At 38.9% G+C, this 16,084-nt stretch overlaps 1 protein-coding gene across 1 annotated transcript in view; it reads right to left on the bottom strand.

The window, feature by feature from the left end:
- Dmtn (transmembrane and coiled-coil domain 2 protein Dmtn) overlaps positions 1 to 15,663 on the bottom strand; it is a 251,103-nt gene extending 235,440 nt beyond the window's left edge. The window contains exon 1 of the mRNA XM_071595354.1: positions 15,436 to 15,663. The gene's annotated coding sequence lies outside the window, so the exon portion shown is untranslated. The remainder of the gene's footprint in view (positions 1 to 15,435) is intronic.
- Between the last annotated feature and the right edge of the window lie 421 nt (positions 15,664 to 16,084).

Here is a 16,084-nt window from a genome sequence, read left to right as displayed (position 1 = left end):
GTGTGATAGGGGGGAGCATGTTAGGCAGACGAAGAAGGGATAGCAAGAGAATAGGCATGTTGGACGGAATTAAGGGAAGAAGGAAGTATGGTAAATTCTAGAAGTGTTTATTGCAGTGTCAGGTGCCAAGTTTTGCTTTGTGCGAAGTGTATTGTTAGGAGCATCAAAAAAACGTTTTTGTTGTTCAGTCTCTGTCCACCCAGGCCTACCGTGAACGGTATAATAACAACAATAATAATACCCACACCCCTCTGCATATTCCACTGTTTTTTTTAAACCACGCCAAATATTAAGCAATATTTGCCACATTACACTCCTTGATTGTAATTTCAAAATAAAATGAACCATCAGTACAGCTGTATACCAATCTTAGAATGGGTTAGAAGAATAATTTGAATTATTTTACAGGGAAGTGTTGTTCTCATCGTGCAAACAATGGGCACGTTACGTATTACGTCAAACTTCTACATTCCTCTCTTCCCGTGCCACACTTCTACGTCAAACTTCTACATTCCTCTCTTCCCGTGCCACACTTCCTCGGATAACATAAAAAATATCAGAGGCTTCAATCATGAAAACTGCCGCAACATATAAATAGAAGTAAAGAAATATTTTTCGAAACAGGGTAACTTAATGCAACTTTTTGCCGTATACTAAAGAAGTAGCTTCGATCAAATTTTCATTCAAATATGAGCATAGATTCGCTACATGCAGCACACCATAAAGAAATATCTCATTCATCGATTAAATCTAAAAGAAGGTGCTCATTCGTATTGATAAAAAATAATGGAATAGAAAAAATGGTAATATTCGGCCCCCGATTCTTCTTCTGCATTAAAAAACGCCGCTCGTTCAATTCATACGACCACGCAAACACACCCATTGAATGGCGTTGAACAGTTCCACAAACGGTTAGTGGAGGGCGTTTTAATCATGGATCGGCAGGTTACTAAATGCAAGCATGACCCGAAATAATATCCCTCGAAATAGAGGTGTAGTAAGGGATCAGTCGAAGAAGTGCGAAGATACCATTTGTGTAACTTCGATGAAGGTTCCGCCCCTAAATTTCAATCAATATACGAGTACTTTCGTTTCTAGTAAAAAGGCATCATTTATCACAAAGTTATTCATAAACATTGTTCCAATGGATTAATTTTTTCCGTCTCTGAAACACTGGAAGCGTCTCCAGTTATCGAAACCTGCAACAATACCCTTAAAACGTCAACTTACTACCATGGTCATTAACATGCAGTCCCGTAGAGTCTCAACAGGACCGCAGGATACTAGACAATGCCCCTTAAGACCCCTAGGAACACCCTACTAATTCCCTTCGAGATTAATGTCGGGGAACGATGTCCTTCAAAACTTTGAAACTTAATACACGTAATTCGGTCTCCAACAAAGGAAAGTTTTCGACCACAGGCTTAGATGACGGAGACGAAATGAACAAGAACTAGGATGTCCAGTTTGACTGGTCGTCGCAATACTCAAGCGCCCGTATAGGAAACGGGTTAAAAATGGCACCTTGGAATGCATACAAAAACCAAGCCAAGTCCTCCGAATGAATAAACACACTATGCTTAACTTTTTTTTAATGCCGACGATGACGAGAGAGAATCTACATATGTTGCGAGAAGTGACAACTTCTCAATGAAGCAACGATATGTCATAACTGCATGTACTGGAGATGCAATCTGATGCATAAACATGAAATCTTGCAAGCATAGCCATAAAACAGCCCTGAATACAGAGCATGACGATAAAAAGCAGAACAAATGAGCGCCCATTTCCTAAGACTGTATGCAAGAGGTATACTTTCTTCACGTTGTGCGTAAGAAAAATTCTGGCATACTGAAACTCGTCACAAAGGACTTGAAACGGGGGTTCTCGATCAACGCCGACGGAACACTCGGGAGCACGAAAACACGCGAGCAAGCCATAAGCGTCATTAAGTTGAGGGGAAACGAACGAAGGGCTATAAAAACGAGAATAATGTTCCAGTAGGCATAACCATCTCTGCGAAATGCAGGTCTCGTGTAATATTTGAGGCAAAAGAAAGGGATGAATTCGTCACTGCCTCGAGCATTAGGGTCGACGCTACTTTATGTCCTTGCAGGGATAGTTAAGCATATAGAGACTGCTTTTACAGCACGTGTCCTCAATGGCGGACGGTCAGAAAAAAAAACAACTCACAGAAAAAGACAACTTAAAAGTCACTGCAGGCAATCAGATCCACGCACACGCGACCCGCATGACATTAAGAACAGCTCAAGTAGCCGAAGCGGATTCGGTACCTATCTAGTTCATCAATTTTTAAGCGACAAATGAGGGAGATCGTTCAGAGAAATCAATGGACAAAACGGAAGGATGGGCACTTTGAGGAGAGGGGAGGACGATGGGATCAGAGGGGAAAGGGGGAGAGGGGCGAAATCGAGAGCATTAAAAACAGGACGGGAGGGGGGAGCGGGGAAATGTAGAAACGTCTCGTAGAGGAAATGAAATCCATCGATTGCCACCGAAGGGAGAGGAAGAGGGAAAGGATGACGGGATGGAGGGGGGAGGGGGGGGCAGGGAACCGTCGGCGCTTTGTACGAGATCATCCTCTGGAGAGAAGAGTGAGGGGGAAGGGGGGGAGGACAAGAGGGGGGAAGAGAGAGAGATAGGAAGGACGAGTGGAGGGATTGGAAGAGAAGACGTCGAAATGTGGAGCGTGACAGCTGAAACGCCGCGAGTGGAATGAAATACTGATGCCGGACGAGCAACGAACCCTCCCCGGATGGCGGCGGCGAAGGGAGAGAAGTGCAGATAGGGGGGAGGGGTCGTGGGGGGGAAGTAGGAGGGAGAACACAAGTCGGCTTTTAAAGGGACGGATGTTGCGAGACAACGCAACCCGACGTCATAGCGATGCAAAAGGAAGACGAGTGCCCACCTATCCGGTGACGGGGGGGAGGGGATTATGCCACGGGGTGCGAGTGTACTGCGCATTTCGCCTAGTGTCAACGCAGAGAAAAATGTTATCCGATTTACAGGGAGCAAGATTTCACGACGAGTTCTCCCGCTGCACAGTTGAAAGCCTTATTGGGCGAGATGATTACATCCAACGCTGGGCCCTGAGCCGCCTTCTTACACCATCACCGAATCATCGGAGAATTCGACACCAAATTTGGCTTGCGATCCTTCGACTTAGAAGATTTACAGCGGAATACATGTTACGGCGAATGCTCGAAAGAAGTGAATGTGGACATGACATTCACCAAGAACGCTGTCGGTGAATGATCGAAAAAAAGTTTCGTACGTTATCAAAATCGGATGCTTCGTCAACATCCACCACGGGGTGTTGGTCAATGTTGCACTAGACCACATACAAAACCCTTATGTCGGCCGAGGTCACGCAGTAACTGGAAATATATGTCGCTATTATTAACGTAGATGACTCAAGAACATTACCAAACAAGCGACTGAAAATTATACTCTCAAGAAACTTCACCAGCAATTTTGTTTACGATCTGATCAGAAAAATTACTCACGCCAGATGACATTTCCGTCCCAGGAAATATCTCCACGAGTAACAGCTGCTGGCATTTCCATCAATGGCGGTCGAGGTTAGAAACGCAGCAATTGCAAGTAAACAAGTTCTGATGCGTAATATAACTGCAAACCAGAGGAGTTAGATACAAGATATTTTATAGGCGTTCTCTACTTTGTAATGGATAATGATAGTTTTTTTTCTTCCGCTAAGCATTTTTACTTAAACTAATTGCATGATATTAAATGGAATTAAAGGTACTTCCTAGTTACCTTTATGCATGAATAATCATAGTAAATTTTTGAATTAATCTTAATATTCTAAACTCGTATATGCACGTTGATAATCTCAAATTAGGCCAATGACATGTCCAGCTGGTTACGCAGAGATCGCGGTTTCGCACCCCTGGGACGTAATTGCTATGTTTATTCAATGATTACCTACTTTGGACACATGGGCTGTTCCAAGCTTAGTCAATAAAGTAAAAAGTAATACATGTTTTACACCGATATGTCGTTTGACAAAATGCCCAAGAGGCTGTATTCAATAAAATGCAATTTTCTCGAGCAATGATGAGAACTCTGAATATATTGCAAGACAGAAACACACACTGGATATCCCTCAAAGCTACCATAACGTGCTTCTTAAAACGCGAAAAATGAGCCCTTATCGTTTTACAATATTCAGCAACTCATATTCAGTATCAATGCGTTAACATTTATTCTGATTTACTGAAAAAATCTTAAACGTGCAAATTTAAGATACCGTTGAGAAGGTCACGCAAAAAAGCATAATTCCCTGATTCTCTGAAAAACTAAAAAACAAAACAGGATGATACATGGGTAACTTGCAAAGATAATCCATAGTAACTAGGCAGTAGCGACGAGAATAAAAATAGGGGTTTCGCAGCATACCAACACATTTTCGTGACCAAAATAAGATAGTGGGCTTTATTTCAGGGAATGCGAAGATCTTTGCCGTGTTAGCACTCCAGTAAGTTCGATTGATGCGGTGAAAATTGTCGAATTCCTCGATAAATACTACCAGGAATTGATAGTATCGATTACATGGAATCAGAGATCCTAATAGTAAATTGCTGTTCGATAAAACGAATTATGACCACTAATCTTTACACAGAGCTGGAGTTTAACTGCTTCAAAGAGCTCTACGATAAATGCACGAACATATTGTAAACTAAGACAAAAGTTTCATCATTTCTCCTCCGGTTTCACGCATTCAATAAGAGATACAATCATTTTTAAAACGAATAAAGGGCCAATCAATTTAAATTAGGAAGTAATTAGCACATATTATGGCAAAATTTGATTCTATAAGTTATAATATTTAGGTCGCAAATTGCCAATTACGGACTGGTTCCACCAAGGCTGTATCTGGATCAAACTTGGCTGCTTCCTGAACATTCGCAAGCACGAATGCCACGAACTGACATATAGGATCAGATTTGGATAAGGTCAAAAGGACTGATTTGGATAGGTGTAACAAACTTAACGAGAAAAATAGGGGTCCAATCAAAAGAGAGAAAGCATTCGATTTGACAGTTTTTGGTGTCAGCCTACCGAGCAGAATTCAAAGCATATGACACTGTTTCAGCTGTTATTCAATGAATTTCTCCATAGTACATGACAGTATTTAAATAAATTCTAAATTTATTTACCGACAAGACAGGAACATATAATGATGGTCAAAGGAGTGAGAACGAACCGAGCAAGTTCCCCCATCCAGTTAAACCGTAAAGCGACCTTTAAATCGTATTACGAATGACTATAACTGCTCATATGTTTTCGGAAAGGTGTTGATATCGAAAATTGTAAACTTGCAGACAAAATCCAAATCCTTGCACACAACTTAATTCAATAAAGATTAAGAAGTTGAAAAAAAATGTATTTTGGTTCACAAGAATAACCACCACGAAAACTAAATTTGGATAAAATGCCGAATAAAAAGTTTCACACGCTACATAAAGGAATAATGTCAATTTAATTACCATTAGCATTTCCAGAGGAAAGAGTTCTCGAAATAAAATTCATTTTTTTTATTTAGGCTCTTTTTCGGGACGAAACTTTGGCCATTAATCACATTTAATTGCCCAAAATGTGAGAATACCTTACATAGAAGCCTAAGACATCGTATTAGCGATTAAATCTGGCACCAAGTTTCCACCAACAAACTTTTCATAAGATACCTTTAGGCAAATGGCTTCATCATTTTGGCCAGTGCTAACTTGACATGATCGAATGCTTCTTTATCGCCAAACCCTTTGGAGTGAGATCAAAGTAAAGTCATGTTCGTAAAACATATACAGCGATACGCACCTAATTTGTTCAGCATTGTAGAAGAACTAATTCCCAATTACATAATGAATTACGGGCGCCGTCGATTGTTTATTAAGAAAAAATTCACTCTCCTTGATATTCATTCTAAAAACTCGAAACTAAATAGATTTGCCAATCGTATGTAATTTGTCACGTTCCAGAGCCTAAAGTAGTAATTACTCTCAAAATAGAATCTTCAACCACGTAAAAGTTTCGTCTTAGTCGTTATGCAAGCGTTGACATTCGGATTGCTTTAACAAAATGCTAACCGTCAATACTCCTTCGAATTATCTTATGAACTTTCACCGTAACGTCTGAAGTGAGCTTAAAATTACGATTCTAATGAAAAGAATAAATCTCCCGAAAAATAGGATTCCCGATCGCTTTCTCTTATCAATGTTTAATGAATACTGTTTGATGTGAAGACCAAGGGTGGTTTGGTGTGTACATCCGCGTTATACAACAAAGAAATAATTACATCAGATAAAAATTTCCAAGTAAACCATCGGAAGATGAGATTCCTTAGATCACCGAGGAATCGTGCCAACAATAATGGGGAAAGTTGATCTTTAGGCTTCCGGGGCGTCTCATTGCTGGATTCATACTTACACCACGAATGCCGTCGTGCGCGTACAACACATGAACCCGGAAGACGTATGGCTTCAGGAATAATGTGGGAAATTGCCTCATAATAAAGCATGCATTTATCGTATTGAACACAGAAACACTCCACAAACATGTATCAACATTTTGGAGGTTAACAATAAAATCACGTATTTCGAAGCTATATTAGCCTACATTAATGTATGAATAATCACTAGCTAAATTGAAATTACCCACTTTTTTTTAAATACACGAGGCAGTCAATATACGCATGCTTCCTATTAAACAAGAGCCAAAGTACGACACCAAAAGTACTATTTTACGGCAGAGAACGATTTAAAAAATAGAACGTAATGTAGGAAAAGTAGTTCAAATTTTCAGAACTCCACCGATCATTTGAGAAGAATCGGCATGGGGCATAGAGAGCAGATTAAGTTTTTCCGACCCTTCGTCACAAGTCTATTCTTGGCCAAAACACGCGGATTTTTTAACTCTTTATCACTGAGGAGAAAATGTTAAGGGAGTAGGAAGATTAGAATCTAAAACTTACATCGTATCTTGGGAAAAAATCTTGAATGACACGCACGGTTATTACACCATAAAAATAAAGTGAATTAAGTGCAGAGTGAGTGTCGTCCCATAATACCGTGATAAACTGACCCGGTACTTTTCCACGGAACTCGCGCTGCTGCACGACGGCTTCGCCACGATGAGGCAAGACGCCGAGTCGCCCGACGATACCGCAACGCGTCGAAAAATGCACCCATTTATATACCGCGGAAATGCGGTGGAAAATTAAGCGTGGATCATTAGGGATGATATCAATATACTAACAATGTACCTCATGTAATCGATCCCGTCATCAAATTTTTGAAAGTACAAGTGTTTCACTAATTATTCAATAGTTATCTCTTGTAATCCATCCTAGGCACATGACGGAATTCCGAGTTATTTCTCCGTAAGATTTATCGCAATGCTGAAATGAACATTTTCATACTTACTAGATATAAATGCTTAAAATGAAAAGGTAGGGAAATTCATTTTAATTTTTAAGTCTAATAGAAATAAAAACAATATTATAACCTCAGAGATACTCAAAGTGATCGCATTAATAGCATGTTTTTCGCTGCAAGCAACATATCGCGTTCAACGAAGCATGTTGATTGCAAGTAGCATACCGCGGACTACTACGTTTAGAATTATCCATAAAAATTTCTTCACACAGCTGCCGATTCTTCAAACACCTATGTCATACATATATATTTAACGACTTCTTTTGCTGGGGCAAGATTGAGACTTTATAGCACCTTCTTACACCTTACCCCTACATATTACATTAAAGACAAATACAAACAACCAAGCCCTAGATGGAGAAAAACCCACCTGGAATCGAACCGGCGACCTCTGGGTTGGCAGGCGAGGAGTTTACCCCGCCGCCACTGTAATATTACTTGAAATGCTAACTTCCCCACATTAAAGCCTTCAGCTCCTTGTTACATCCTAACTTCGAACACTCTTCTTCATCCTTCTCCGCTTGCCCATCGCTCCCGCTTCTATAACAACCCTCCAAACCCCGTTACCTCTCAACATGTCGTCCGTGTCTTTTTTTCTATCTTCTTCAAATTTCCCCGACCAGCGTATTCCCTTCCTCAACCCTGTATGACACTTCATTTGCCGTATTTCACGCTCAACATTTTTTTATTTCACTCCATAACCACAACCCTTCAAACCGTAATGCTTCCCCAGAACACAAGATTCAAAAAAATAATACACCACGGTTCAGTTTAACATCGACGCTAATATTAGTGGTAGTAGTTAGGTTAGTTATAAGGCGAAGCAACTGACAGCCGAAGTAACTTGGAACAAATCGGATTTTCATGGGCGTAGGGAGAATGGTGCACTTGTAGAGAGAAACCCGGCGTCGACATTAGCATATTCTAATGACGAAAGACGCTAAGTGATCCGCAATTACACGTCCCATCCAACGGACGCCGTATTCCACTTGAAGTTATCTCCACATAGCACCCATGTACGGGTCAAGAATTCCCCGATAACTTCTGCCACGACAGGGATTCGAACCCATGCCTTCGGGTTTTTGAATCCAGTACACTAGATAGCGCACCAAACCAATTCCGAACGATAATTTTTTCGATACATCTCAGCACGCATTTTCAAATATTTCTCTTGCTAATGCAATCTTTGCTCTTAATTTCCTTCGTCTAGAATACTGCAATAGTGTATCCCCCCCCCCAATCTCCCATTAATATTGTCACGTGTGTCCTTCAAAAATTCCCTTGAAAATCCGAGAGATGACGCTCGTGGTATTGGAAAAGGTTGGCTTTTAGCAAGCCCCTCACTAGAATGCTGTTAAATTTTCAGCTTTATCCATCACGTGATTTCATTTCCGTAGTCAAATGAAGCAAAAAAATGTTTATTTATCAAGCAAAATGAGTTTCGTGCGGTGATTAAACCTTTTTATTTAAAAGGCTTAACTCTGAAAGAGATCAAAGCCGAGTTGGATGAAGTTCATGGCCCATATTCTCCTGTGTTTGCGACCGTTCCACATTGGGTAAATGAATTTAAACATGGTCGCATATCCACAAATGATGAGCATTGTTTGGGCCGTCCAGTGGAAGTGACTTCCTGAGAAATGAATGACAAAATCCACAATTTGGTTTTGAATGATTAAAGGAGCAAAATTCGCGATATAGTATCCCACTTTTTGGACGGCTTAATTAAGTTGGAAAAACGCTGGGAAAGATATATCGAGCTAAAAAGAGATTATGCTGAAAAATAAAAAAACTTACCAAATTCTTTTTCCTAATTTTTCCTAAGAATTTATTCAACGACTTACGTACATTAATATTTAACTGGCCCTTTCAATTTCATAATTCATTTTCAATAATTTATCTCTAAGAGTCTAGGAATAATTGACTGAACCTCAGATGAGCACTTATCATCTCTTTTCATAACTAAAATATTCATAAATGGTGGATAAATTAAGGTATATCGCATTTATATAGAACATGCATGCGTGTATACTATCGACGAAGAATAGATTCATCAAATGACAGAAGCTCGAGGGTAGCCATGGATACCATGCTGTTGATATGAGAGGACTGTGAAAGGCGAATCTCCAATTCCCTCACCGCCCCTACATGACACATCGAAACCGGCCCATTTTATTTGCAGCCAAGGCGGATATACTACTCCAAACTTATTTTCCCTCGACCATTAACAATTTCAACGAATTAGATGTTTCCAGCAGTACAAAATAACCCGCGAAAAGAGTGCTCGAAATTCCGAAAATAACTCATTCCACTACAAGTCTCCGGTAACAGAACCTGAAACATTCACTTGAAAAAACGTTTTACATCCCTCAGCTGATATTTTCTTATTCACCGTTTGGACTCCGGAGTAACTTACAACAGCATCGGTTGTGACAGAGTGTGGAAGAACAGAAAAGACTAAGCTTACTATAGGGAGAAGCGTAAAGGAACGAGCCCTCAAAACGTGAGTGAAATACAGCAGGGGTTCGACGCAGGATTAGGCATACAATTTGTGACAGCCCGTGCCAGGCAAAAATAACGCTACGAATAAGAATCCAGAATGGAGGAAACAATATGCTCCAGAATGAATAAAGCATGGAACATGACTTCAATGCAACGAATGTGACTTTAATGACTATGAAGCTATGGCGATATAGGATACAATCGAATACCCCGAAAAAATAACCGAAAGAACAAGCAGTCGAGTTAAATATGAGAGATATTCATCCATAGCAGGTAGGAGAAAAAGGACATGACCAAAAAGATAGGAATCAAATATTCAGAAAGACTTGAGAAATTAGTAGATTTATTTCTATAGTTAAATCGCCACAAAGTGCCATTACATCGGAGTTAAGAAAAACGCTGATTGGTAGCTCGAGTAAAGAAATTAATAAGGTAATAGTTAGCTCATTAATGAAGTAAGAATCGAAATACCATGTGTTATAAACTCATGAATAAGAAAGTCTTTGTGGGCCGCAATGATTAGGGGAAGGGAAGAAATTATCAGGAGCTGAAGAAGTTATACACTCTCACCACTGTGCCACACTTCCGTACAACTCAGCTGTGAAAGGGTTGAAAATTGTTCCCTTCAAATTTCACTTACTCAACTCAAGGAAATACTGCATTCCACATTTTAAGATAGTGAATTGATTTGAAATCAAGGTGAACCACGAAAAAAGAAAATTGCTAACAGAATAAATTACAGTCAGTCGTGGAATGGATTAAACCGACGAACCTGAAAAGCATTTTATTCATATAATGTGGTTTTTAACCCTCGTAGAGAGAGTGCAAGCTCTTAAACGCCGCTCGCCATCGTTAAGCAATACCAAGACCAGTTCCTGTAGCTTACAGAAAGGGAGATATGAATCAAGACATTCAAGGACACATTCAATGCCACAATATTTCATGTCAACTACAATATCCTACATTAAAGTGGAAAACGACCATATAAAGTAGCGTGAAAAAATGCACTTAATTATCATATCCACCCACACTGGCACCAGCATCCATTCCATGATCACGGAAGCACTGCATTAAGACCCCGCTCTGTACTGAAAGGTCACACATATAAAGGCATTCACCACACCAGCTTACCAATGAATGGTTCAGGCATGTTATCTCCATAATACGGTAAAAATGTCCACGGCACATGAGCTATTCGTCCTATAAAGCTGGTATCGCGTTCATTCTGCAGCAGATAAGCATCATGAGCCATTTAATCCTACCTTCCAAAATGGCTATGCTTACCTTTCGAGTAACCACACGGAGAGTTACTCCTATTTTAATTTGCCAGGGATGAGGGAGAACCTGATAAATAGTGGCAGAACGACACGAAAGTGGAGAAAATACCGCAAAACAGACACCGAATGTTGTAATATAATACGCATTTACTATCTGCCAAACAAAGAAGTGGTCGTGGAGGATTCGCCCTCTTGAGATTCTTAACAAAACTCATTGTTAACCAGCCCGACACAACTATCTGGCACCCTTTTAACTTCAGTGAATTATACCCCTATTTATTTATTTGGAAATTTTATGATCCGACGAATACCTACCATTCGATTCGCAAACATTGAAAACCATTGATTTTTGCAAAAATAACAGCTTCGTTTCATACGTCTTTTAGGAAAGGAAACAGGTTGCGGGGGGGTCGTAATATGCCCCAAAATTGTACACATCAATCGTGAATTGAATTAGACTATGCCGCAATGATTTTGCATCTTCACAAACCAAAGTGATTATAAAACACACCGATACCATACGCTGTACATGATATTAACTCCAAAATAAGGTGCAGCATTTTTCTACCGCAAGAAGTTTTAAGACGATTTGAATAAAAGTCCTCCGAGCCGACATTTCTAAATCATGCAAAATAATAAAATACTAACTCAATGTGAACAATAACGTTTTAACGCACGAGTAAATATCACATCCACAAATTACTCCGCGGTACGACGCAAAAGAGTGTGGCATAGGGTGTTAGGACGCCGACAATCAAATATGAACCCTATTTGGGAGTAGAAATAGAATGTTTTGATGTCTCAGTAATTATTTTTATGCGTAGTTACGTGGTTCTTTAGTCATTCTTATAATACGATGTCATTGGCGGAAACGTATTTGCTCTTGCTCTTTAAATTAATATAATTTAAGGGAGTAATAAATTACCAAACTTTCTTTATGGACGCCTGAAATTCCTCCTACGTAACTATAACTCAAGTCGCCTATTTAGACACTTTATTTGAGGTTGGGCAAACCTGCCAAAAGCATATCACACGATCATACGAAAAATTTCTGAGATGAACAGGTTTTCCGTAATGAGCAGGCATCAGTTAATTTCAAAGTCATTAACCCTATTCCTACATAATCGTCGTTAAACATTGATTCTACAGAAATGCGATGCATCTGTACTGATAAAAAATCAAGGAATAACTAAAGATTATTTCCTAAAAATTTCCGTTTTCAATTTTCTCTTTGTCTATGGTTTCCTCCGGTAGCCACAAAAACCTGTCTTTTTCAGAAAACGTATTTTTGTCCTTAGCGTCGAATTTGAAAGCGGTGACGTTCCTAATAATTGTGATGGTAAGTTTTCGGCTGCTAACGATCTCCTACACATCATCTACACACTCAATAGTAACAACTAAAATTGAGGAACTTCTTTCATAGAAATTTATAATTATTGAGTGGTTTATGTTCTTGCAACAACTGAACATCTCTCTACGTAATAAGGGCGTAATCAACAAATTCACAATCCGTTAAAACATTAAAATAATTTAACGGGTAATTATGAGTTCATATTAGGATATGCCCACGTGTATAATATGAAATATATTGCACTTATAATTCGGGTATACACCCCAATGAGACGTATGTAGTCAAAATGATTATATGCCCGATTTCTACCTAAGCCGCCTTTCTCAAACTTTTGCCATATCTTTATCCAGGAAAGGCTTTCAATTTATAAATGCATCTAACTTTCTTCAATACTGCCAGATGAGGAAAGTTTAATGGTTACCACGCAATATAGCTTATACACACACAAACCGTGTTTGTAAATATGCAAGAATTTCAAATGGGCACGGCAAAGAATGGCAATACTTTCGAATGGTAAAGATTAGTTATCATAAAATAGTGTATATGGGGTTCTCTCGTGAAATTTTCAAATGGCCAAAAATGCGGGAAACAACGATGTGTGAATGTCAACGTAGTTTAATACCAAAATGCACAGATAATTTCGGAACCCGAGCTTAAACGCAACCAACCTCAATCAATTCAAATGCTTAAAAACCGCCGGGGCCGTGCAGAGATTTAGGATAAGCCTGCTGTGAATAACCTTCTCAAGAGGGCATTCCTGGAGTCGCAATCTTCCATTATTCCAGCACTAAACTACCTACTAAGCAGTCGTAATGCACAGCGCCCTCTTCTTCTTTGATTTTAACATTATTTGGAGAATCCTCAACAATTCCAATGGGTTTGACAATAAATTGAATGGGCCACCTCTATAAAGTTACAGCATAACTAGATTTTACAGGAATCACGGTCATTAGATATAAGTCACTGAGGTGAAAACCGTGCTTCGAAAAATGGAGGCCAAATCTGACTATCTAAGATCATTGCATCCCTATTTAGGTAAACGTAACATAAAATCTGCACAGCTGATGAAAGTAACCAAGGTTTAGATAGTTTCCAAGGATGCCAATGATAATAGGTGCTTTGTTCTTCACAGAGTGAACAAATATTATAATTTGGAATAAGACATCTTTTGGCCTTATAAATTCCGGCAGTGTTAGAGACTCGCTTTACAACATAACTTTATCATATAAACACTATTAGATCCATAGCCTTAATTGGATATTACAGTGTTTAATACTTAAAATCATACCAATATGTCACATTAAATCAGTGAGAACCATAGTTTTCATAATATATAAATTGTAATACCATCAAACTCATACATCAATTCAAGTTGGGCTTGGAGAAAACTCGTCCTACACCAAAACTTTGTGAACCGATCCCAGGGTTCAAAGTAAGGAAACAAAATATCCGCCGGAGATTTCTCCCGAATTTATTAATGATCTATGCACCATCCGATAAGAGCAACGAACCAATGATTGGTAGTGAAGCAGAAATGCCTAACAACAACCGTTAGAAATAGAGGAGGAAAGTTTCCCAAGAACTGGCTTAGTTGTTCGAGCCTAGCAAAGGCCATTGCTAAGACTAGCAAAGACATTATTAAGACGATTTATAAAAACGAACGACTTTCAACCATGATGGAGTAGCCAACTACCTACCCCCCTTCAAATGACATTGCGTGTTAAGACCACACCCCCTTCCGCCCCGTCTCCATGGCAACTTATAAAGTATCATCCCCAAACTCTGATCTTGGACCCAGGCGCCGCCACCGGAAGATACGGGGAAGCAAAGCATGACAGATGACAGTGGAGAGAAGAAGAAATGTCATAAAATCATATGCTCTAGAATTGAATTGAATCATGTCAGACACAAACAGGGTCGTGATCTAAACTTAAGTTATGGTATTTCTCCATCGCCGCACATCCAGAATAATCACTGCTGCTAAAGTTATCTGAGAGGAGAGCATGAGAAGCAGCCAAACGCCGCGTAAAATCCATACGTTGAATCACTTCCTAAGCCTCCTCGCCGGAATTACGTATCTCACCACAAAAATTTAAGAAAAATTGGAATGCTATACTTTTCAATTAAAACCAATTCAAATACACTTAAATCCATACGGTAAATAAAATACTCGATGTAAAAATGGAGTTATTTGTTTTCAAACGCCCGATAACGGAAACGGCAACTTTGAAATGTGAACTAAATAATACTATTCTGAAAAAAACAATTTTAAATTTAATTCCAATTAAATTACACAATGAAAACACTCACATAATGAGCATCTGATTTTATTTACAAGAACAATAAGACGGAATAACGAAAAAGACTGTTCTATCATAAGGCCAATGTCATTAGAATGCAGCCCAAGGATTAAATTAAAATGAGCATCACATCTACGTCGCCGGGAACTACATTGGATAATGCACCGTCCAAAAATACACTTTCACTAATATAAGAAAATAAATGCGTACTCAAATACAAGGGCAGGTCATAATAACATTGTAGACACCGCATTTCACAATGTTTTCAAACAAATCATCAATTCACGTACAAAATTACTAAAGAAAATAACGAAATTTGGTATCTGGGATCCAAACATATAATAAGAAACCAATCAAGCACCTCTTGCATCCAAATTATCCTACTGTCAACAACAGTAGTAATCATTTCTGTAGGGTAAAAATTTCCAAGCCATTTCCACTAATATGTTGAAACAAAAAGATTCTTTCTTCACATTTGCCAATAATATAATTAAAACATATTCACTCCAGAAAACATTAATGAATACACTCACCAGCAAAATGAGAATCTCGACGTCGTGCAGATTAAAAGAATAGGTTCACGAACAATTCACGATCTTGGATTTTAGCACAACAACCACATGTCGGTAGCGTCCACCCCGAGCACAACTGCAATTCTAATACTGAAAAATCGGCTGTCAACTACACATTCTGCAAAACAACAGTCTACGGCACTGACATTTGGAGATTCCTTCGCCACCATATACAATGCGAATTTTACCTTTCACCAACAAGATACTGTGCGGAACTACGGGAACAGCCAATACCTGTATTCAGTGACTCATTTGTATGAAAAATTCGTAAGACAAATGAAATTCGAACCTCTAGGATAACCCAAAACTAGCAATCCTTTCACAAAATTATTTGTTTTTATTAAATTGAAAGAGGAAATTCCTTATATTAAAATCTCAGGAAATACATTTACACGTATATCGTAAAGAATAAGGTCCAAAAATAGAGACTCGTCAATTCCACATTGGTGGCAGCACTATATAGAATTTCAAAATTCAAACAACAGTTTTTGATACACCAGTTAGAATTACTTACACAATAAAACTATATTGGCCTGCGCGAGGATTAAAATTGTCCATATATATAGTAAAATAATTATGTTCATATTTTTATACAAAAATATCAAAATAG

The sequence above is a fragment of the Hetaerina americana genome, unplaced genomic scaffold (assembly GCF_022747635.1).
Source record: "Hetaerina americana unplaced genomic scaffold, ioHetAmer1.1.p SCAF_7, whole genome shotgun sequence".
Classification (NCBI taxonomy): Eukaryota; Metazoa; Arthropoda; class Insecta; order Odonata; family Calopterygidae; genus Hetaerina; species Hetaerina americana.
Note: the sequence above shows the minus strand (reverse complement) of the source record. Positions and strands in the feature narration are given on the sequence as shown.